Source organism: Callorhinus ursinus, unplaced genomic scaffold (genome assembly GCF_003265705.2).
Source record: "Callorhinus ursinus isolate GAN/ISIS: 27379988/994484 unplaced genomic scaffold, GSC_fseal_2.0 scaffold69, whole genome shotgun sequence".
Lineage (NCBI taxonomy): Eukaryota > Metazoa > Chordata > Mammalia > Carnivora > Otariidae > Callorhinus > Callorhinus ursinus.
In genome coordinates, this window is record NW_027397131.1 from 5,611,693 (window position 1) to 5,636,110 (window position 24,418).

Sequence of the window (24,418 nt, forward strand, 5' to 3'; positions counted from 1 at the left end):
TCAGTAATAAGCACATGTCTCCCCCAGCCTATTCTAGGCACACAGGCTTGTTAACGGGGAAGGAGTAATATAGAGGACTCAAAGAGCTGCTGTAGGTTTGCAGGGAATTGGGGCCCCATTACTTAAAGTTGAGAGGGCACATTTCAGACTGTGAATTAAAGAGTGGTACAATTGAGACCCTCTGGGCATCATGCCTGCCTGTTGTTTCTCCATCAGCTTAAGGAGCAACATAGTATAGTGGTGCCTGTAATTACCTGTTCCACCTGCCAGATCACTGGATAACAGAAACCTTGGAGTGAAGATGGGAGCTGACTCTTCTGGTGGCTTTTGGAAGATGGTTTGTGTTGCTGGCCTTCTTGGTAGTTCACTTACTTGAATGTTTGCCCCGGTCTTTGCTTGTGTCAGAGAGTCAAACCCAGTAAAAATGGTAGGTCAGCAGAAAGAAAGGGGAAAATACAAACTGAGAAAATGAAATCCCTAAAACTGTTTTAGGAAATCATTATTTTATAGAGTACAGAACTTTATTGCGAAGGTTATTAAATATTGTCAAAGACATTGGCTGAACTACATTGAAAGGCCTCTCTTCATGTCCTCAATCCTACATTGCTAGAATGCTATCTAGACTAGCAAATCTGCTTGTTGGAAGTAATGACTTCATCACTTACAGATTTACAGTTTACAGATTCTTGTCCCTTCCAATGCTTGGCTTATCTGGCTCAGTTCCTCCAACCTGAGCTACACATCATTTCAGAAGCTACTCCATCTTTGTCAGGTCTCCCTGATTTCTTACCATCCAAGGAGAGAAAGGCTTCCCTGCCTGGCCACTAGACTCCCATTTTAGGCTTCAGGAACTAAATATGGCATTTCATTTGTCCCTCTGATTCTGAGTAACTGAAAGTCTTATTCTCACCCATCACCTTTTCAAGATTTTTTCTTCATGTGGTTCTATGAGCATTTTGTCTGACTGGATTTTAAGACTCTATTTACCTTTCAGAGGTGCACTGTAGTGAAATGGTAAGAACTAGAGTCTAGACTCAGGCAATTCTGGTCCCCAATTCAAGATCTACTACATATTAGCTGTCTTAACTCTGGACCTCAGTTTCCTCATCTGTAAAATGAGAAAATAATAGTTCATAAAGTTTTTTGGAGCACTAAATGGGATAATGAATGGAGAGCACAAAGTAGTCCTCAGCATTAGGCTTACTACCTCCTTCTTGCTCTCCTGGGGAAAACCCAGCTTCCTTTCGCAGATCGTAGGTGATAAAGGTCCATGTGGTGTCCTATGAGGATCATCTAACATCTCCCAGAGTCCATGTCACACCCACACTACTCTTCTAATGTCAAAAGTTCATATTCTTATTGGGAAGCCATTGAAAATCATGTTTTCTTGGAGCATATTTAATGACATGAAAAAATAAATAGAACATATGAAAAAAGAAGATAAAGAGGTATAGCATAAGTACAGTATTCAGAAAATAATATGACTGTACATTTATGTACATGATGCCTTTTGCATCGTAATTTTTCTTTACCTGGATTTTATGTGGTAGCTGTTCAGCAAGATACCAGCTTTTTTTTTTTTTTTCTTTTTGCTGAACTGCGGTATTTGTAAGCCGAGAAGAGAAGCAGAACTGCCTACATGGGGGAAATATATCCAGTGGGAGAGAGGATTTATCTAGGAGCTAAATAAAGAACAGGAATTTTTAAAGCAAAATGCTATGTGCTCTCTGAGGCAGTTCTACCCCTTTCTCTCATCTACTTGATATTATCAGTAAAACAGCAATTACTCATTGTGTATGGAATGCTTCAAGATGAGTGTAGAGGAAGACTACTGCCAGGCTCCAACTATATAGAAAGGATAAATAGCCACACACACTCACACACACTCATGTACACATGTGCAACTAAATAAGTTTATTATACTTTCCAAGTTGAAAAATGTCTCTTGGATTTAAGATTATTTGACAAGCAGAAATAAGGGGACTATCATGAGACTCAGGAAAAAACAAAGCTGTCCTGGGTCAAAGTTTCAATCCTTCCATTTCCCAAGTACTTTGTACTTGTGGTGATGCCTTAATAAAATAGTTTTATTGAATTTTGAGTTAAAATTTTTCACCACTCAGACTTTATGATCATATAACAACATACTAAACTAAGAGGCGATCACTTCTCAAACAGACTCACACAAGGCGACACATAATTAGTGGCAGAATGAGTCTGGAAGCTTCCCATGTGACCTCAAGGACTCTCCTTCTTCCTTTGTTGCTTTTGGTATGTGTGAACATTAAGAAAAAACAATGCATGTGTGTGTGCATGTGCATGTGTGTAAAGAGAGTTACACATTAATACACACATGCGTGCATATATGTATGTGTACATATATACTTTTTTTTCTTGAGGATATAACAGTCTGCTCTTCCATGTGCCAGAGTATTTCAAATCATCTGAAATTCTGTCAGGGTTACCCCATGATGGAACTGGGATGTAGGAAGCCAGTTGGCAAGATATGATCAAGAAGCAATTCTTAGCACCTAATCTTCAAATAAAGGCCTCAGGCGTCATGCAAAATCTTCAGGGCCCAGGGCCCAGAAAAAGTGGCTTTCCTCTTCAGGGATCAGCCAGCATTTAGTCTCCGCTTGCTTCAGTGACTCTATCAGGCTAACTCTATCCTCTAATAGAGTCTCAAGCAGATATTCAGTCTCATTTGCATCCATGGGTCCAGACCCATTCTGCGGGTAAGCCCAACCAGGCCCTCACACAAGAATTTCCCTGTCCAAAGGGAGACTGATTGGGTTGCAGAGGATCAGTTACTTACTCCATCCCTCTTTCACTCTTGGGCCAATAGCTAAATGCAGTGCTCATTTTTCCTTGTCTTGTTTCACCCACTCCAAATTTCAGCTGGCTTTATATTTGTGATCATGGTTACTGGACAAATCTCTGAGAGAAGGGTAGAACCCTAGATGAAAAACTAGGAAGGGTAACATATCTGCTCTTGTAAAGACAGGGACTATCTTATGTTAATTAAAGATCAGCCAAGGACAAATGCAGGTTTAACACTTGAAAGGTTCTTAATTAAAGATCATCTAGATAGGGATTTTCAAAGCCATTTTGTGATGTTTGGGGCCTTTTTGGATGCTTGCTAGGGATCCATAAGTTGTTTTGCAAAATAACTTGGGCTTTTGGTGCTTTTGTGAAATTACAGATTTTTATTAAATATTTGTGTAGGGGATTTTATTCTGTTGCAGCCTCATTCTTATGCTCTTGCCTTCCCTTCAGTGCAAGACACACATTTCCAGTTTTGAGGGCATATGGCACAATGGGAGGAGCAGTCTTGAAGCCAAACAAACCAGGTTCCATTCTCAAGGTCTTCATCCATCCATCCATGGAGCTGTTAGTTCCGGCCTCAGTTTCCTAATCTGTAAAATGGTAAGATCATTGTTTGAGACAGTACCTGCCATATGGTAAGAAAGGTCTGCTATTGTTACTATTATTGGCCAAAGTGTCTAAGCCAGACTGCTGTGCATTGCCAACTGGAAATAAAAAATTAATGCCTAATTTGACATGCCTCAGAAAAGGAATGTGACATGAAAAGAAAGGAAAAAGATATTGTAATGTCAACCCCAATCTCATTTTTAGTACTTCTTTAACATTGATATTATTATTTTTGGAGTCTCCCAACCATTCTTGCAGAATTCTTTTTCAATTCATGGATCATAGGACTAAAGTGGTATAATTCTTGTTTCATTATAAGTTGCCATATGTAGGCATGTTCTCTATATTTAACCTATGAATATAAAAACTTTACCATGTTGCCAAAGTGCCAGGATTTTTGAAAATTTGAATCTAGTCAAAACTCTTTGGTTTGCAGAGGAATTAACAGGCCCAGAAAATTTAAGATACTTGCCAAACTAGATTGCAGACTAGAATTTGTATTTTCTCATTCCTTAACAACTAGTTCATGAGAAACTTATGTAAGACTCAAAGAACCTCAATTTTAGTAAGATACCTGAGAAGCACATTCGGTTGTGCTGTGACTTTGAAACAGATGAAAATTTGAATGGAAATGAAGCTATCCTTCACCCTACCAGTGTTAGCTCAGTCCCACATTCTCCTTCAAAGGACACTGGGAAATCAAACAGCCTGAAGAGCTAGGATCCTGTGTTCCTTTCCAAAGTCCAGTCCCGGTTTTTCTTTTCAAATTGTGCATTGAAAGACAGGGAGGGAGGGAAGGAGGGAGAGAGGAAGGAAGGAAGAAGGAAGGAAGGAAGGAAGGAAGGAAGGAAGGAAGGAAGGAAGGAAGGAAGGAAGGAAGGAAGGAAGGAAGGAAGGAGGGAGAAAATTGGGGAGGGGCGCCTGTGTGGCTCAGTTGTTAAGCTCTGTTTTCAGCTTAGGTCATGATCCCAGGATCCTGGGATTGAGCCCCGCATTGGGCTCCCTGCTTGGCTGGAAGCCTGCTTCTCCCTCTCCCACTCCCTCTGCTTGTGTTCCCTCTCTCACGTGTCTCTCTCTGTCAAATAAATAAATAAAATCTTTTTTAAAAATGGGGGATAGAACTTTATTGTTATCTAGCTGATTTCCTCAGTCTTATCCTAAGAATATCCCTTGGTTAGTCACTCTATAAGACACTGAATTTATTTTCTCATATGGTAAAATGTTAGGAAGATCCAACATATTTTAAAGATGATGTCTGAATAGCTACTTAGTTGAAAATCTAGTATCCCTTTGAAAAAAAGGCTTATTTTTGTTATAAAGATGGAGGGTTTTTAAATTTATTCTTTTATTATTGGTTATTTGCTTGCTTGCAAGAAGTGAGCTTATTATTTTGGAGAATTATCTTGATAAGGTGGCTGTAGAAACATCTTAGGAATCCAAAGGAGGCTTATGAAGGATGCATTATAAAAATAACTACACACACACTAGAAGATTAACAACGCAAATGTGCGTACACACACACACACACACACGCACACAGTATTGCTAAGCCAGTTATGTTACTGTCATCGGTTACTGTCACCAGTAAACATGGCTGAGATGACTTGCCTGATGTCTGCTCCCATTGCCCTTCTCTTGTTCCTCTTAGCTGGGCCCCCTGATGCCCAGCTGTGGCTCAGTATTCTCCCAGCTGACTCCTTGCCGGTTAGAGCTCTCTAGGTGACATGGAATCATCTATGCTTCTTGCCAGCCCATTTCTAAGCATGAGCTATAATTTAATTGCTTGTTTTCTGCCTTATTTCCATCTTATGACACTATACCAGGACCTGGGCCCCTATTTTGGTCCCCTGTGCCACAGTCTTTATACCTATAATCTATACCATGTAGCAGTTTTCCAGGATGGATGTTCACTTTTATTCCTGTCAAACCCTAATAACTAGACTTTCACCACACACCGGGGATTTTGTTTCAAACCTTGCTAATATCAGTGACTAGCCTATTACTTGGATCACTGTATATCACCTGCTCCTGGACTTGCTGCTAATAATTCTGCCCTGCAATTTCTTGAGCATCAATTATGTATCAGAGACCAAATTTGGTAATTAACTTACTATAAGTAGTGTACAGTATTGTGGTTAAGAATACTGATTCTGGAGGTGGGGTTCAAGTTGTAGCTCTACCAATTATTAGCTATATGATTTAGAGCAAGACAATGCCTCAAAGCCTCAGTTTCCTTACTTATAAACTGAGGACAATAATACTACCCACAACCTAGGGTTTCATTAAGAATCAAATGAAGTAATAAATATAAATCACTCTTTATATGCTTGGCACTCAATGAGTGTTAGTTATAATTATCATATGTCAATCCCAGGGAAATTTCATAACACCTTTATGATATAGACATTTTCATACCCATTTCACAAATGAAGAAAATGAGGCTTAGAGCTAAGTAACCTGCTCAAGGCCAAACAATAGAGCTGGGATTTGAACCTAGGTCCATCTGACTTCAAATTCACTCATTCAAAAAACATTTATGGAATATCCACAAAGTGCTAGGGTATCTGGTGCACCATGTACAGCTGCTTCATCACCTATAGCTGGGTTGGGTCTTCTCCATTTAAGCCTACTTAACTCCTAGGACCTCAGGGATAGAAGTAGTTGCTCACCCAAAATGTGAGATGCACCACTTTCTGGCCTCATCCATGAAGCTTTCACATGCGTGATCCTCCTATTTTCTGACTACTGGCTGCAGGGAGAGGACTCAAGATCCGAGAGAGGGCCAAATAAAAAGACCAAAGGAAACTTGGTTCCACAGTTGCTATTTGAAGCAGAGCCCAAGGAAATGTACCTGACTGAGAGAATACCTGTGTAGTCTGTTCAATGGAGAGAAAAGAATACTTACTGTTTTAAACCACGGAAATGTGGGATTTTTGTTACAGCAGTTAGCTTGTACTGACAAATAAAACCCCAGTGGGCATGTATAACTTCAAGCCCAGGTCCATCCTTGAATCTTGTGTCCCTGCTATTCTGAACTGCTTGCAAGCTGGCCTTGCTCTCTCTCACCTATGAGCCTCTGTTCCTGACTCAGTTGGGTCCTCCAGAAAACTGATACCAAGATAAGAGTACATACAAGTGGTTTGTGGGGGTAATACCTATGAATGACAAAGGAGGAAGAAGCAGAATTGACCTGAGAAAGTTTTCAGACCACAGTGCTGATCTGACACCTTGTGAAAGAAAACAGGAAGGGCCTCAGATCTGACAGTCTTGGGCAGCCCAACAGGGAGCTCCAGAGCAAAGATTGCATAGTAGAGGAGTCTCATATTAGGAAGAAATGGTCAGAGCCTAATACTCTTGCTGTGCTCAGTCAGGGACTGAGCTACCTGGAAAAAGTATCACCTGGCCTCAAAAGCTGAGACAGATGTAGCTGGACGCTCAGATAACTCATTTTTTTTTTTTTTTTTTTTTTGCAGCTGAACACATTCTTTCTTGAAGAGAGATCCCATTGGTGCACTCATAACTGCTGCACTCCACCCACAAAAACCTCTTCTCTCTCCAGAAGTGGGTACTCCTGTGAATTTTTAAAATTTCTTCTTAGGCATCAATTTCTCCAGGAAGCTTTTTCTGATCCTCAAATCCAGACTGGGTCAGAATAATGTGCCCCTCCGCCCTCAACACTAAAAAATGTCCATTTTCTTATCCCTGGAAACTGTAAATACATTAGAATATGTAGCCAAGGAAAATTAAGGTTGCAGATGACATTAAGGTAGCTAATCAGCCGACCTTGGGATTGGGAAGATTATCTTATAATATCCAGAAGGGCCAATATAATCAAAAGGGTCCTTAAGAAGAGGAAGACGGGGGGAAAAGAGGCCTAGAAGATGATATGAGAAAGACTGAATATCCATTGCTGGGTTTGAAGATGGCCTTCCATTGGCCAAAGAATGAAGGCAGACTCTAGATCTAGAGCAGAAAAGACAATAAAATGGATTCTGTTCTAGAGCCTCCAGGAAGGAATGCCACCCTACATCCTTGATTTTTATCCATTGAGACCCATTTCAGACTTCTGACCTCCAGGACTAAAAAAATAATAAATCTGTGGTGTTTTAAGTGACTAGTGACTAGTGGCATTTTAAGTGAAAATTTGTTAGAGCAGCAAAAGAAACCAATATAAGCACCCACCTTATGTGCCCGACAACCTGCATTTCCACAACCATGGCATATTTCCATGCCCTTACTTATAACTCACATAGTAGTTGTTTAATAAATATTGGTTGGGTTATTCCAGCCTGCTCCATTCCTGGCTATTTAATTAAGAACATAGCATGTTGGACATTGGCAAAATAACTTCCAAAATCACTTTTATCTCTAGTTATTTCTGGTTCGCAATCACATAAATAGAATTTTAACACTGCATTCTTTTAGGACCAGTTCTGGGCACAACATAGGTGCTTAATAAAGATGTAGAATGAAAGAATGATGATTCATTGTTACAAAGTAACTTTTATTTATTTGTTTGCTTGTTTGTTCATCATGACAAAAAAAAAGAATCTCAATCAGTCTCAATGAACTGGAGGAGGAGGAGATTAGAAAATCCAAAGCAGAAGATCATAACTGGAAAAAAATGTTATTTTAGTTTCAAAATGTCTTTTTGCTCTCAGCAGATTTCCATTTATATAAGGATGACTACTGAGGTCATACCATTAAGATACAATGTCCATAGTATATTTGATTTACTTCCGAAATTAAATTTAGAAGAGATTGATTTTTAAAAAGACATGTACAAACTATGACCACTGGTATTTGCTTAGTCTCCTGCGCTGGTTGGAGGAAAAGAGAGAACAAGGTCAAGTCAGGGGTTATTGATTGACAGGCCAGTCAAGGCCTCACAAACCAGTGTGACTTTGAAGGGGCTGGTGGATATTTATTGTGTTTTACCTTTCTAGGTTCCATTCTTCATTCAGCTGATATTAGTATCCCTACTTCCCATTTGAGAACTCTTCCTTTCCCCATCCTTCATCCTTTGAATTGGGAGGATTCGATTGGGATCCCAATCTCAGGCCAGTTGGCACTTTCTATTTCCCTGGCCCCACTGATTAGTTCAGGTTTAGCCCCTTGACCCAAGTCAAGCCAATTAGATATTGGTCTAGGATTTTCTGGGAGCTGTTGGAAATAGAGGTTCTTTCCTCACTAGAATATCTTAGAACTTAGGACTTATTTTGATCCAATGGTAACCATTTTTCAGGCAAAAGGAAAAGACTAAATAAAAAATGGACCTGATGGAAGGTAAAGCAGAGCCTAACAGCACAATATTCCAAACTGAGTTATTCAAGACCCTGGATCCTCATCACCTGGAGGCTGTGCCATCTTGAATTTCTAAGTTAAATGAGCCAACAGATTTCTGCTTTTGCTTAATCAAGTTTGAGATGTGTTTCTGTCACTTGAAAACCAAAACACTTTGACTAATACAGAAATCATCACAGTTTTTTGGATCCATAAACTTAAAATTGAGATCTTTAGAAATGATCAGATGCAAAGGAATTGACTTTCATTGACATAAAGAGACTGATGTAAAAGAAAAGAATACTAATTGAATAGTTCTTTGTAAGTGTCTCAAATATACACCCCTTCTACCTAGGACACTCCTTTCCCAGAATTAGGTTACCTGAAAAGCCAAATCAGCAAACAAAAAAGAGGTTGTCTCAAAAAAGCTTGTTCTGATTGGGGAATCAGAACAAAGAAAGGGGACTAATTTGAACCAAGAAGTCTTATAATCCACATTGCTGCCAAAAACAACATCTGACTTTGAATTTACAATGTTCAGGACACTTTTTTCTTTGGGCAGCATTAAATAATCCTCACACTTCCTTTTTATGCTTCAGATTGACTACCCCTCTTCTGTTCATATACCTAATCAAATTGAGTGAATCTTTCTCCAAACAATTAGAGTCCATTTTTCTTAAATTGCAATCGCATTCTTTTTCTGCCTTCACAAATCTATGTCCCACACACTTTGGTTGCCATTACAGCTGTTTTCACACTTTCCATACACACCTTTGCAGGAAATTTCTTGGTTTGCACTCACAGGTAGCCAATTTCACCCAGTGATGTTGATTTTTAGTAGTTTAGCTCACAGAGGGCAATGCAGGAAAGGACACCTCACTATCACCCCAAATATGACCTACAAGGAGAAAGCTAATTAGGACTTGAGAGGTTGCTGTACATCTGGGTTGAAGTACCTGAGGTCTCATTTTTAAAAATTGACGTAAAATTCATGCTACTGAAACGTATAGATCCTAAGCATATAATTCAATGCATTTTGACAAATGTGTGCACCCATGTGACCAACACCCATGTCATGATATAGAACATTTCCATAACCTCAGGAAGTTCACAGGGCCTCATTTTCATATCCAAAATTTCACAGAGTCCAGACAATGTTAGTTGCACTCTCAGTATCCATTGATTGAGAAAATACATACTAACATAAAATTGTTACTAAGTCAGTTATCTTTTTACATAATTATTTGTTGTAATAATCACAGTTGTATGGGAATATTTGAGTGATAGAAGAACTGCTCACATATATTTGAGATATTAGTTATGTGATGTTATGGACTGAATGTTTGTGTCTCCCAAAACTCTAACGTTGAAATCCCTGACCCTGAATGTCACTGTCTTAGGAGGTAGGGACTTTGAAGGTAATTAGGTCATGAGGATTTTACCCTCATGAATGGGATTATTGACCTTATAAAGGAGGCCCTCAAGAGCTCTCTCTGCTCTCTGCCATGTGAGAATACTGCAAGAAGTTAAAAGACTGCAGCCCAGAAGAGGGTTCTCATCAGAACTTGATCATATTGGCACCCTTACCTTAGACTTCCTGCCTCCAGAACACTGGAGAAATGAATTTCTGTTGTTTATAAGCCACCCCATCTGTGGTACTTTGTTATAGCTGCCTGAATTGACTAAGATACTTGGTGAACAGATAAATACTTAGTGTCCATGAGGATTCAGATGCCTTTGGAAATAACCTTCCAACCACCTCCCCAAGGGTCTGCATCTCACAGATCAACAGCTTCTGCTTTAGCTATCCCAAATGTGTATGGTTATGAGTATTTGGTTGAAAGTTAAAAGGTACAAAGGGAAATACAAAGGACTCAGTATCATCCTGCCCACTGGTATTTCACAGTGGGGTAAAAGTCAAGAGCATGAATGCTAAAATCTATCTCTGCTACTTAACTATGTAAACATGGGCAAGAAATTAATCCTTTTAAAATCTCAGTTCTTTTCTCTTGTTAAATTGGAATGATGACTTACCTTATGAAGTTTTTATGAGGATCCAATGAGATACTGTGCAGAAATCAGAAAACTCTAGTTTTCATTCTTTTATTGCTACTCATTAATAAATGTGGTATTTGAAGGAGTATATTTTGCTGAAGTATTCCATACATGGTTCTCTTGCCTGGCAAGTCGCAGGCTAACTTATGGGGGTAGAATTCCTTAGCCCAGTGCAAAGGTTTTCTTCTGTTTAAGAAAAGTTAATGGAGTTTAATTCCAATCAAACAAACAAACTCACATTAGACTTTCAAAAAATCAGAGAAATAATCTTAGATTCATACTATAATCTTGGAATTGGACTTTATACTCCATGCAGTTAAATCTGAATTTTACAAATTAGAGGAGGGGAGAAAGGGGCCAAAACATAGTCAATACAAACCATTGCAGTAGGATGAGGAATTAAATTCCATTTTTGGCACTTCGGTGGTTTTTACTGCTACTTGTTAAGAAATAAAGTATTTTAGCAGATATATTTTACTGAAGCATTTTTCCCTCTAGCACCAAACACACAAAAAACTTCTCAGGACTCTCTTTGGTATGTGGAGTCATATCCCTACCTAAGAAAATATATGTGTGTAAAATTGCATTTCTGAATTTCTGCTCTCCTGGTAGTATATTTTAATTGCCCAGGAGACTAAAACATTGGTTCTCCCAGCATCTCTATAATTTGCTTGCAGGATAAAGTATGTCCAGCGTTGGTTGGGCAGCTAACAGCCTTAAAAGGGCATCCCAACTTCATGAGTCTGCTATCACCATTCTCCACCTGTGAGTGAGCCCTTTAGAGTCACAGCTGTGCTCCACCTCTGACGTCCAGGGGTTTAGTAACCACCTAATACACCATGAAGAACACAGGGGAAATGTTAAACTGAATGATTCCAGAGTAACTAGAGATGAATAGCAGTTGGAGCAAAATGCCCAGTTAAGTTATAAAACACACCTTCAGTGGAACCCTAGGGAACAAGAAATTTGGCTTTCTCTGTATTCAAATCCACAACAGTGGAAATGAGATGGGGCAGAAACAGTAGCCAACTTACTATTTCCAGTATTTGATTCATCTCCGGGCCCACGTGTGAAGAGCAGGCAGCAGAGTTGGTAATTAAGCTGAGATGAAATTGAACAATGCTGCCAAGTTGGCCCCGTTGTCATCTGAGACTCTATGATACATGTCAGAAGGCCACTGGAAAGTTCTGATGGCTCCTAGGTGAGGCAAATGTACTTTACATTAACCCCAGGAGGCCAAACAGTATTGCCAGTAACTTGGAAAAGATTATGTTGGACAAGCTCTACTACTAGAAGTACAATTGGTAGCTGCAATCTCAATGTCACTCATAGTCATTCTATTTGGAAATGCTTAAGATGATTAATAATAAAACTCCCTAGACCCATTTGCACAGTATTTTTACCCATGCTTTCAATATGGTTGTAAATTGCATCTACTGAAGCCTACAGATTACAAATTTAATTAAGCCCTTGTTATAAGTAAATTCCATCTAATAAAAATAACTTCCATTTGTTGAGAACCTATTTTCAGACAGTAACAACTGTTGTTATGTATAGCTCAATATTCACTAGAACTCTGCAAGGTTGATATTATCAGTAGCGTAAAATTGAGGAAACCGAGGCTCAGAAAGGCTAAATAAAATTGCACACAATTACTAAGCTGTTAAGTAATCAAGGATAAACCTCAGGTGTGGCTGTTCCCAAACACTACATTTTTTCAACCACATGCAGTAGCATTTGGGTACATTGGTCTAAACCAGTCACTCATCTTTCAAAGTCTACCTCAAGTCGCATCCTTTCCAAAACGCCTTCTTTGAGTGTTCCCTGCTAATTCCTAGAAAAGTCATGGGTCTCAGAGTCAGACAGACCTTGTTTGAATACCCCAGCTCTACCATTTATTGACCATTTTGCCTCATTGATTCATTTAATCTCTCCGAACTTTACTTTCATTCTTGTTAAATGGGGATAATACTATGACATTATGGTATACATCCTTTTCAGAGAATAAAGGAAGATGCCCGAGAAGCACAGTGTCTGGTGCATGCCAGTGGCTAATGTTTATTGAGGATTTTTCTGTGCCAGATACTGTGGTAAGTGCTTTCTACTCACTTTTTTATCAAATTATTGTAAACACCATGTGGTGTAGTACCATCCCCACTTTGTAGATGGGGCAATGAGGCTTTATAGCATTGGAAGATTGGACCAATGTCACACCATGAATAAATGGCAGAAACAACAAGCAGTTTGACTCCAGAACCCACATTCCTTGCCCCTATAGGGAGGTCTTCAGACACATGAAAAAGACATGAGATCTATTTAGTGGGCATGACCAGCATTTCTTAATGAAATAAATGAGGAGGCATAAAATAGATTAGAATCAAAATATCAGTATGCTCCACAGTAAAAGTAAATATTCTGTGAAAAATTTGTTTTAGTTTTATGCACATGAGTATTGGGTTTTGCTATATTTCTTACTGTAGGTTATGAAAAAATTTACATACACTGCATTATACTCTAAGTATAGGTTCTCAGTAATGGATCATTCTCTTCCCTTTCCAAGTAATATGTCATATCATTTTATCTGTAAGGAAAAGGATAATGTTATTGTTGCTATTGGTGTAGTTTTTAGTTTCACTTGGTCACATGGAGTTTGATAACTACTTATTAAGCCATTCTAATATTCAGTGACAGTGACTTTAACGAGTTATTGCATTAATTTATTTATTCACTTGTTTGACAAATATTTATTAAGTTCTTACTATGTTCCAGGTATTATGCTAGGGACAGGGGATTCCTGTATTCAAAGAGCTACAACCCAGTGGGAAAACCAGATATCAAACACACAATTATCATTAAAGCAGTAAGCTCTCCGTCAATATATGTAAGGGATTCTATAGTATCTTATAACCTAGTATATAGGATAAAAGTAAAAAGACACTAGAGTCAAATGAACCCCCCAAAAAAGTTGAATTATTTCAAGAGTAGCAGAGAAAGTTTCATAGTGAAAAACACATTCAAACTTAGACCCGAAGGTTAAGCAAGAGATATCCTGGGGATGGAGAGACCAGGATGGGTAAGATGTTAGGCAGAAGGAGAGAACATATAAAGATCCAGAAGTGAGAGAAAGAAAAATGAGTTGAAGGTACTGAAAACCCATCATAGTTGGAGTGTAGAGTGTGAGAGAGCCATGGAAGAGGCGATGTTGGAGAAGGGGGGCAGCATGTCTTAGGTGCCAGCTATTGTCAGGCCACCAACAAAGTAAGAAGTCACTGCCAAGTCTGCAAACTGCTGCAAAAGTGCTCACTGAATTCAAATATACCTTAATGTATGCCCACCCCAGCTCCTGAGACCTAGTCTTTGTTTATTCCTGGTACCTTGCTCCTAAGTGGCCTCAAACCAGCGACATAGGAAGCCTTGTTTTGTCCCCTACTCATCCTTGATTCCAGGGGTCCTTCAGAATCCATGAGATACTGAGAGAACATGGAATCTCATCCTTCCCTCTGCCCATCCTCTGTAGCTGTTAGGAGCATGGTCTCTGGATTGAGACAGGTCTTATACTGGGCTCTGAACAGGTTGCTTGGTCTCTCTATTTTTTCACTTATAGAATGAGGTTCTTGTCTCATAGGATTGTTCTAAAGACCAAATAAGGTAACACATGTAAAATGCTTGGCACATAGTAAGGGCTCCATACACTCAAAGTGCTACTTTTAAAAACTTACTGGAAGCTTCTGCATATACTTGGAAGAGGAAGCATTTAATTTTACTATAAAATCTTTAGTTTCAGACATTTTAAAAACTTATGTAAAGATCAATGAAGAACAATTATCTTATTTGGCTATGCATTAAGCAACACAAGGAGACACAAAAATCAAGGATGAGCCATGTCCACTTAATAAAGGAAGCCAGTTTAATTTCCATCAATGGGTTGCAATGTTGCTGTTCCCCCCTTTTCCCTTATATACAAATCTCCCACTTGCCTCTTTTTCTAAGATGTTGGAATGATGTACGAGGAAGGTTTCTTAAGTACTAGTGAAACTGAAGTAATTTCCTACATAATGTACCACAAACAGATTTAGAAGTGTCAGTTTTAGATGCTATGATGCATATTCAAATTTTCCATGCAATGGCTTAGATAGTAGCATGACTAAGTTGAAGGGCCAGTGAGCTAAAATACCTCCTGTATGTTTCATATTCTGGAATATTAATACAGTAGAAAATCAAAATGACAGCAATTTAGGGCTTCTCATGTCCCCTTATTACAGGCTCATTTTTGTGGGTCCAATTTCAGACAAAGAAAAGAGTGATAATGGAAAAGAACACAGTAAGGGAAACAAGAAAGACAAAAGGAACAGAAAAAAAGGAATAGAAGCAAAATCAAAGGGTCAGCATCAAAATACTCTATCTCCACAAAACAATGCTTATTATAGGCTCCCCTCTTAGCAGAATCCCCAGCTGAGCCACTCCGCTGTTGTATCAAAAACTGGCAAACTTTTTAAGCTGCAATGCATCACTCACTGTTTATTGCCAGTTGGAAAGAAAGTTACAGTTTACATTTGAGAACATTCTAGCTTGATGTGATGTTTCCTTGCCATTTTAGAGTGAGTTTCCCAGGAGAACTACAGAATCTCTGCTTCTCACCACCTTTTTTATGACCTGCTCAGTGTGGCTGAGAATGCCTTGTCCCTAGAGGTCAGCTGGTGGGCTGGAGAAAAAGTTCTTCTGCTCCACACTGAGGGGTCCGTAATGGAGCAAGACAGGCTGTCCCAGTGTGGCAGAGGGGAGTTCACTTGGAGTTGGGATGTGGAAAGAAAAAATGCAAAGAGGATGATAAATTCCATCTGAGGCTAAAAGAAAACCTTGTGTTAATCAGGTATCTTTGTAGTGCCAGTGACAATACCCTAACTCCAAAATGTAAGCAACAAAGGAAACTTCATTGACTCACATAACCCAAAAGTCAAAATCAGGAACACTTAGAGCAGATGTTCAAATGATTTGTTTTGGACTCTCTCTCGATTTGCTGGCCAGCTTTCCCGTGTTGCTGTATTCGTAGACCAGCTCTCCCCTGTGAAAGAAAACATGACGATAAGCAGACAACTCCTAAAACTTCTTCATGAAACTGATTTCAGCTTCAAAACCTCATCCAGAAGAGTTCACCTCCTTTTCAATAATTCCAGCAGTTTTGAGACCCAGCCTGGCCTATATGCAGCAATTGGTATGGTCAATTCTCTAAAGGAAAACAGAGGTTCTGCTGTCACAAGCAGAAGAGATGAAATTGGGGCAGGTAAAAACCAACAAAACAACTTAACTGCTATGCCCTTTGTATGATCTTTCTGATTATCAACTAGAAGCAGACATTTCATGATCAGCGATAGCCCTGTATTCTCTCATCTGCACATTGACTCATAATCTATTATTTTTCCTTAGGAAAATGTCAAAGACATTATGATACATTATGATATACCTTAGTGCTGTGCCATTTTGAAGCTTAGAATACCAGTCGAAATGACAAGTTCTTCCTGTGAGTTTGCTGACATGGGGTACTTTAACACCCACACTAAATCAAGCAGCAAGCTTCCACAGCTCCAAGGTAAAGCAAGGATGGGTCAGAGAGTTTCCTGACAGGAATTGATAGCTTTGGGTAGGGACCTCCTGCTCTTTTTTCTTGTAAAAGTGCCTCCATATTTCTGACCTCTTTCACGTTTCTTCCCATTTTGCTGACCAGATGGGAACCACCATTATTTAGATTAGTGATTCCCAACTGTTTTAAAAATGAGAAATCCTTTCACACATAAGAGTGTATAAATGTCACATAGTAGTTGAATCTCTTGCCTATATTGATATATTGACTAAGAAAATACATATCAAATAAATTTAATAAATTTAATAAAATTAATATTATTTAAAACAAGTTGTATCATATTCATTACAATAGCACCTATTTACACATGAAAAATATATAGTATGTGTATGTGTAAGGGTATTATTTATTCAATCTACATAGGGATGCATAGATCTCTTGAAATAATTTCATAAACCCTTTCTGTAATAGGGTCAAAACATTGGGGACAGATGACTTTGAATGATTCTTTTTGTAGTTCTGGCGCTTGTTTTAACTCAAAAGGCCAACACCTCATAATCTTGCATTCAGCCTTCCCCATTCTTCTGTTTCTGTTTCCTTTAAATAACTAGCTCAAACTCTAGTTTCAAGAGAAAGAGAACTAACCAGCAGCCAAGGGAGTTGACACGAGACTCACTGCCAAGATGGTGAGTGAACACAGATTCCAGACACTGAAAATGAAAGTGACTGACTCAAGATATATACTCCAGGTTGTAGGTATCTACCAGAAGAGAAAAATGGGAAGTGTTGGTTTAAGACCTATCTTTCAAAGAATGATGAATCTCATCAGAGGCATAGCACTTCACTTTCAATCAGGATAAAAAACTAGAAAAGAAACATTTCTACCAAAAGAGAAATTTGTTTAAAAAGTAGAGATTTAATGTGAAGATAATTTTTGAGGTTGCATATTTGACAATGTAGCTGACAACTGCATTTGGATTTCATTACACACGCTCTGTGTACCACTCATCACTGCCATGCTCTGATGAGCTCCTAATCTCCCTCCTAAATCCCTTCTCCAACCTCACAGATGAGGCACAGTGCTGATGACTGAACTATTCAGAGGGAACTGACTCAAGACTATAACCCTGGACCACAGAATTTCCTCTGAACCTTGGGAGGAAAACTAAATAGGGAGAAAAAATAAGGGACATTTAATTTTGAATTGTCTCCCAAAATTACAAGCATTTATGGTTGGGAAGGTCCAGTACTAATTTGCAGACAAATGTCCAACATTTGGTAACCAGTATGTTAATACAGATATGGGTCCAAAATCATGCATTCAGCTAAAAGATTGTATAAAAAACAATTTATTATTTTACGTTTTATATAAGAAATGCAATTGAACTCCATTTTAAATTGTTTTTATTGGGGTGTCAGGGTGGCTCAGTTGGTTAAGTGACTGCCTTTAGCTCAGGTCATGATCCCAGGGTCCTGGGATTGAGCTCCACATCGGGATCCCTTCTCAGTGGGAAACCTGTTTCTCCCTATGCTTGCCTCTTCCCCTGCTTGTGCTCTCTCTCTCTCTGACAAATAAAAACAGGTGTTATTATATTTAAATTATTGTTTTATTCTCAAATAACCTCAGCCATTTGGGGCCACTGATGCCTAAAGTTCTGATGGTTAATTCCAAGGGCTTTGGAAGGAAACAAGCCAAGCCAAGAAATCCTAGTTCTGCCATTAACCAGTGGCATAACCCAGAGCAAGTCACTCAACTTGTCCAAACTACAGTTTCCTTATGTTTATGGCAGCGTTACAAATTTACAAAATAATATTAGTTATTATGGCATAATTAGTGTAAAATACTTAGCAAAATGAGTGAAACATACTAACTACTAATAAATGTTCACTCTTATTATAGATTGTGATAGAGACAAGATATCTTACCTGTAATCTTAGCAATAACTTGGGACTCCCACTCCCATCCCAGCTAATAAGAGAACTTGGTCTTTATCTGCTCAGATTCTCCTCTTCCCCTTACCTTATGCTCTAAGAGAACTTTGCCAAACTAGTGCCTAACCCTTTTTTGTAAGAAAAAGCAGAACCACAAAAACAAAACAAAAGACAGAAATAAAAACAGAGAAGTTGAGTAGATCTGCACAATGAAGAGCTGAAGGAGTGTGGTAGGGGATGAAGTTCATGTGTTATATGAGAAAGTCTTTTGGGGTCTCTGGAGCAGCTTTGGTGTCTGAGAAACTGAGACAGAGGCAAGGAAACTTTGAAAAGGTAAAACACCTTTGGATTATAAACTGAATCTACTTCCATGATCTTTAAGAGATGAAAGTAGTTTAGCCTTCAGTTGTAATTACTTTGGTTTCTGGACTGTGCTTTTTAATGGAGCATCATGTGGAGATTGGACAATGTGGGGCCCAGTTATACTTAGTTCATGCAGCCACATTTCCTGAATTATCAAGTGGCACTTCTTTAACAGTGCTGTGACAGGTTTGCTTTGACATGATGGCTCCTCCTCCTGGCTACTGTATGTCCTGGGTGAACCACACCTTAAACTTAGAGAAGTAAGTCTTATAATCTTCCATCAAGCTCTTTTCTACTAGCAACCCCTCATAAAATAGCACTGGCCTCAGCAAAGGAACATACAATAGTCAATAGTGCAGTTGTAGATACAAAATCTTTACTGCCACGACCCCAGTTCCCAAACCCAGCCTTAGCCAGGTTGGGGAAAGTGACTAGACAAGGCAAAATAATACAACTGTTCCTCAGACATCAGATTCCTTCCATGACAGTGAAGTGCTCAAGTTCAACTATGGCACCACAGTTTGGGGTTAACTTCCAAAATATTCAGTTGATATTTCTCTTTGAAAACACACATCAGAACCCTTCTTTATGTATCTGTTCCAGTAATTGCACTCTTTTGCCAAGGACAGAACATCACCTGTTAGAGAGCTATTGAACACCTTAAATTCACATAGTGACCAATATGATACCAGAGCTTACAGGAAGAAGAGATCACTTTCATATATTTCAAATATACAACTGAACAATCAACACAATTCAAATATTTTAAGCATTTAAGTCATTCCTGCCCTGACTCATCCTTCAAATAGCTGAACTCAAGACTGCTATTATGGTGGTTATTACATCAGCCTCTAAATCACTCTTACATAATCAATTAACTTCATCACATTCAGATATTCAAACAGTTTCCACAAATTGCCTACTTCAACATCACCAGCATGTGTGTTTTCAATTACCAGCCTCACTAATGGCCTCCTGAAACTAATGCATAAGGAAGTATTGGAAAGTTTCCTCTGTTGTCTCAAGGCTGTATACATTTTCTACATGGCAGCAAAATGATTTACTGTTATTACATATTAAGTGGTGGGAATTTTATCTTCCCATATAAAATGTGCAAGTCAAACAACCCAAACCACCCTACTCTACACAGGGAACTTCAAGTACCCACTCTATTTTCTAAACAAATCAGAGGATCTATATAGGCTCCTAACACCAAGGGCTTTCTGTGTTTGCTGTAAACAAGTCAGGGGATAATCATAAAACACTTCTTGGCAGTAGCTAAATCAGGAAGATCAGTGATGGCCAGCCTAAGCCAGTTATAAATTTTATGGCAATTTTTTTTAATGAGGCAAAAGAAAGGAGTTTATCAGCATTTTGTTTTTCAGGGTCAAATTTAAGAAAGCAGGAGAAAGACAGAGAAAGGAATCCCAGGTACTTGGTGTTTGGGAGAGGGACATGGAAAAGAGTGAGTAAAAAGGAAGATAAAATAAAAACCAAACAGCTAAAATTAACAACTCAGGAAACAACAGATGTTGGCGAGGATGCAGAGAAAGGGGAATCCTCCTACTCTGTTGATGGGAATGTAAGCTGGTGCAGCCACTCTGGAAAACAGTATGGAAGTTCCTCAAAAGGTTGAAAATAGAGCTACCCTACGACCCAGCAATTGCACTACTGGGTTTTTAACCCAAAGATACAGATGTAGCAATCTGAAGGGGCACCTGCACCCCAATGTTTATAGCAGCAATGTCCACAATAGCCAAACTATGGAAAGATCCCAGATGTCCATCAACAGATGAATGGATAAAGATGTGTGTGTGTGTGTGTGTGTGTGTGTGCACAACGGAACATTACACAGTCATCAAAAGAAATGAAATCTTGCCATTTGCAAGGACGTGAATGGAACTAGAGGGTATTATGCTAAGCAAAACAAGTCAATCAGAAAAAGACAATTATCATATGATCTCACTGATATGTGGAATTTGAGAAACAAGACAGAGGATCATAGGGGAGGGGAGGGAAAAATGAAACAAGATGAAACCAGAGAGGAAGACAAACCAGTCTTAATCTCAGGAAACAAACTGAGGGTTGCTGGAGTGGTGATGGGTGGGAGGGATAGGGTGGCTGGGTGATGGACATTGGGGAGGGTAGGTGCTATGGTGAGCGCTGTGAATTGTGTATGACTGATGAATCACAGACCTGTTCCCCCTGAAACAAATAATACATTATATGTTAATAACTTAAAAAATAATAATAATACATTTTAAAAAAATAATCAAAATAAAAGCCAAACAGAAGCCAAATAGCTTGAGACTTATACAGCTTTTAGCTTAAGGGCAGAAAGGTTCAGTTTGGGTTTTATCCTCAAGGGAAGCCTGGAGAAAGATTTCCATGCCAATGCGACCTTGGCAAACATAAAGAAGGATCAGGGTTTTGGCACTTGGGGTGAAATATAGGGGAGAAAAGTGGGAGAGAGATCAGAAATAGATTGGGTAGAAACAGTAGAGAACAAAAGAGAAACCGTGTCCCAAAGATAATAACCAGAGCCAAGTCATTATTATGACCAATAGTTCTTTCAACAATCCTGACCGCTACGGGTCTTCTTTGGAAACTGGTTTGAAAACCTCTTTGGTAATAGAACTCCTTTGCCAGCCTGATGGAGGAACTTGGCATTTCCATTAGAGACTATGAAAATTTACTCTGATTAAATAAGAACCTGAACAAGCCAAAGTAAAATCAAGGCTCACCGTTCCAAACTAAATTAGACCTCCTATTAAGCCAATTAGAGGTCACTAACCAAAAGTAAGCCCAAAATGGTATTTTTTTTTTAAGAATGGTAATTTTTGAAGGAAAAGAAGTGGAGAAGGGGCAACTGCCCTGAGAACCTGGTCTTCATTTCCATCTGCATAAACAAAGTCAGGTGGATGGGGAGCCTTGAGAAAGAAATACTGCAGGTAATAGGGCTGACAAGTGTCTTGAGGGAGCTAGCAAGTAATTCTCAAAGCAAGAACTCATGTTAATGCAGAAAGCAACCAGCCTCAACACAGCAAGAATTCTGCCTACAATCAAGCATTAGTGCTCAGTTAGCTTGACCTTTGATGCAAAACCGAGCTTTGTTCTTCATGACATTACCACTAGCTTCTACGTTGTTCTCACAGTTTCTCATCCCTGGCTTTTGCCTTTAGTGATGCCTTTAACTTTATCATCTAAGATCTTGCCTTCTCACTTTCATTGTCTTAATAAAAAGGGGGGGGAGGTCACAGAAACCTTGTCTTTTCTAAAAGAAATTTTTTTAAATCCACAAACCCACCTCGTTTACCTAAGGGGCCTTTTTGAATTTCTCATGATAGGCTTATGAGGAAAAACAGAAAACCTTAACAGGCCCAGAGTTTCATTTTATGTTTTATTTAATTATAAGATAAAATAATGGAGTTCCATTTTCTGGTCTAATTAATTATAAAATAAAGTAATGGAGACTGCTTTCCTACAGACACAAGATTCCAATAATATTTACCTAAAATAAGTCAAAAAGAAGAGTGTTCAAGACAGTGACAGAGTAGGTTAGGATGGGGCAATGCACATTCTAAGCTGTCACTTTTATAGACATCTGAAGGAAAGGAAAGAGTTCAGAGCTATTGGGAAAGTATTAATGACCTAAGCAAAGCAACAGTTGGGAGAAATAAAAAAAAAAAAGTTATATCCTTGTTATTTAGCACCTGAAAATTTTCTATTCAAATGAGAAAGACAGAAGAAAGGCAATAAAAAGCTAAATAAAGAGACAGACAATTCAAGCAATTTATCATAATGAACAGCAATCAACTTCCACAAAGAAAATATCATAAAGATATAATTGGACACAGCAAAATACTTGATATAAGAATTTTAATTTCAGAGTTCACTTGAATTCAAATTCCCTGGCTTCAACATATCCTGTGAAGAACTACAAGTTCTTTCCTCTCAGACCCCAAGCCTGCCATTCTGCTTCCGGGTCAGATTTCGTTTCTCTCAGTCGATTAAAAAATGAGGAAACAGAATCACTGCAGTAGGAACTAAAAAGGTCTTAGGTTCGTGTCCTACATCTTGAACAGCTGTTAACAAATACACTCAATTACAACTTTTGGTGAAAGTTAACCAGTTGAGCTTCTGAAAGGGTGTCCCTTAGCTGCTGAAACCCAGGCTGGCATCCGGACATGCAGCCTACACAATTGCAGAAAGAATTCACACTTAGATGAGTCTGCACGTGGTTTAATGCTCTGCTGTCACTGGGTCCCACGAATGACGTGACTGATTCTGCCCTACCACTCGCAGGCTCCGTTTCCTTATCTGCAAAATCACAGCCAGAAGATTGCCAGCATCCCTCTGGCTCCAGAGTGTGAGGACACAACCCCTTGGGGATCACTTGGCATTTAGGGAGCATACTGCCAGAAGGGCTCCGAGGAGGTCTCTCCAGGATTCCGTTTCCAGGACGTAGGCTCATGCACTAAACCGGCCACTATTCCCAGATGGTAGAAACTGCAGGACTGAGTGCATTGGAGGACTATCCTGCTCTTTTCTCCTCTCAGCTACCAACTTACTACAGCACCACTGGCCAGTTATATATTGACACAAGGGTGCCCCAAACAAATCACCCCCAAAGCCAAGAGGCTTAGAACAACATCTATTCTTTTTTTTTTTTTTTAAGATTTTATTTGTTTATTTGAGAGAGAGAGAATGAGAGAGAGAGAGAGCATGAGAGGGAAGAGGGTCAGAGGGAGAAGCAGACGCCCCGCTGAGCAGGGAGCCCAATGCGGGACTCGATCCTGGGACTCCAGGATCATGACCTGAGCCGAAGGCAGACGCTTAACCAACCGAGCCACCCAGGCGCCCAACAACATCCATTCTTATTGCCCACAAATCCATAGTTAGCTGGCCACTCTGCTGATCTTGGTTAGGCCTCAGTGGGCATTTCTCTGGTTACAGAGGACATAGAGAGAAGGAAAGAATTGGACCCAATTTTGCTATAAATCTGCCACACTTATATGAGTCAGAAGCTCTATTTACTGTAAATACTCTACCCCAACCACATAGTATTTTATGGCCCCAAGCAATCACTCAGGGTCTCCCTCCATTGCCTCGCCTGCTTTAATGAAGTATCCAGCCAGATTACCTCTAAAGCCCCTTCTGTTCTAACATCTTCATTGTCTAAGAAACCTCTGTTTCCGTTTCAACCATGGTTTCCAGCCTTACCATCCTCCTCTGGACCTTCATCCTGCAGGGCCTTTAATCACAGATTAATCCAAGTGACCAATTTAACATACTTGGATCACTATTGCTATGTCGGGCCCTTGAAAACATACGTCCAAAAGCAAGAGTACGTAATTCTCAGAGAAAGAAGTTTAAGTTCTCTGCCATGAGAGAAATCCTCTTGCTACATTGGAAAAGGCAACAAATGATGCATCCTCCAGGTCCAATGTCTGTGGCTCTGTGGCTGCTTTGTCTCTATAGAGCAGAATCCTTTTTCACTGGCATACTCTCTGCCCCACCCCCACCCTCCCACTAGACTGCATCAAGCAGTCATGGCCAAAATGCTCTGGCACAGCTCACTGCAGGGCTTTGAACAGGGGCAGCGTTCTCTGAAATAAATGAGAGGAACAGTGTGTTCTTGCCGAAGACTGCAAGGTCCTGTCAGCTTTATGTTTGCCGATTTACATGGCTTTTAAAAGACATAACCATAAAATTTCACTCCAGAATTAACTCTGGCCAGTCAGATCTTTGCTCAGGCTGGACAAATTTAATTTA

The 24,418-nt window shown here is 39.3% G+C and overlaps 1 long non-coding RNA gene across 1 annotated transcript; it reads right to left on the minus strand.

The window, feature by feature from the left end:
* Window positions 1–1,948: 1,948 nt before the first annotated feature.
* On the minus strand, window positions 1,949–24,109 carry LOC141371356 (uncharacterized). Its single transcript, XR_012376255.1, has 3 exons — window positions 23,867–24,109; window positions 15,713–15,832; window positions 1,949–3,416 (listed from the first exon to the last, which is right to left on the minus strand). It is a non-coding gene; the product is annotated as an uncharacterized lncRNA (long non-coding RNA).
* Between the last annotated feature and the right edge of the window lie 309 nt (window positions 24,110–24,418).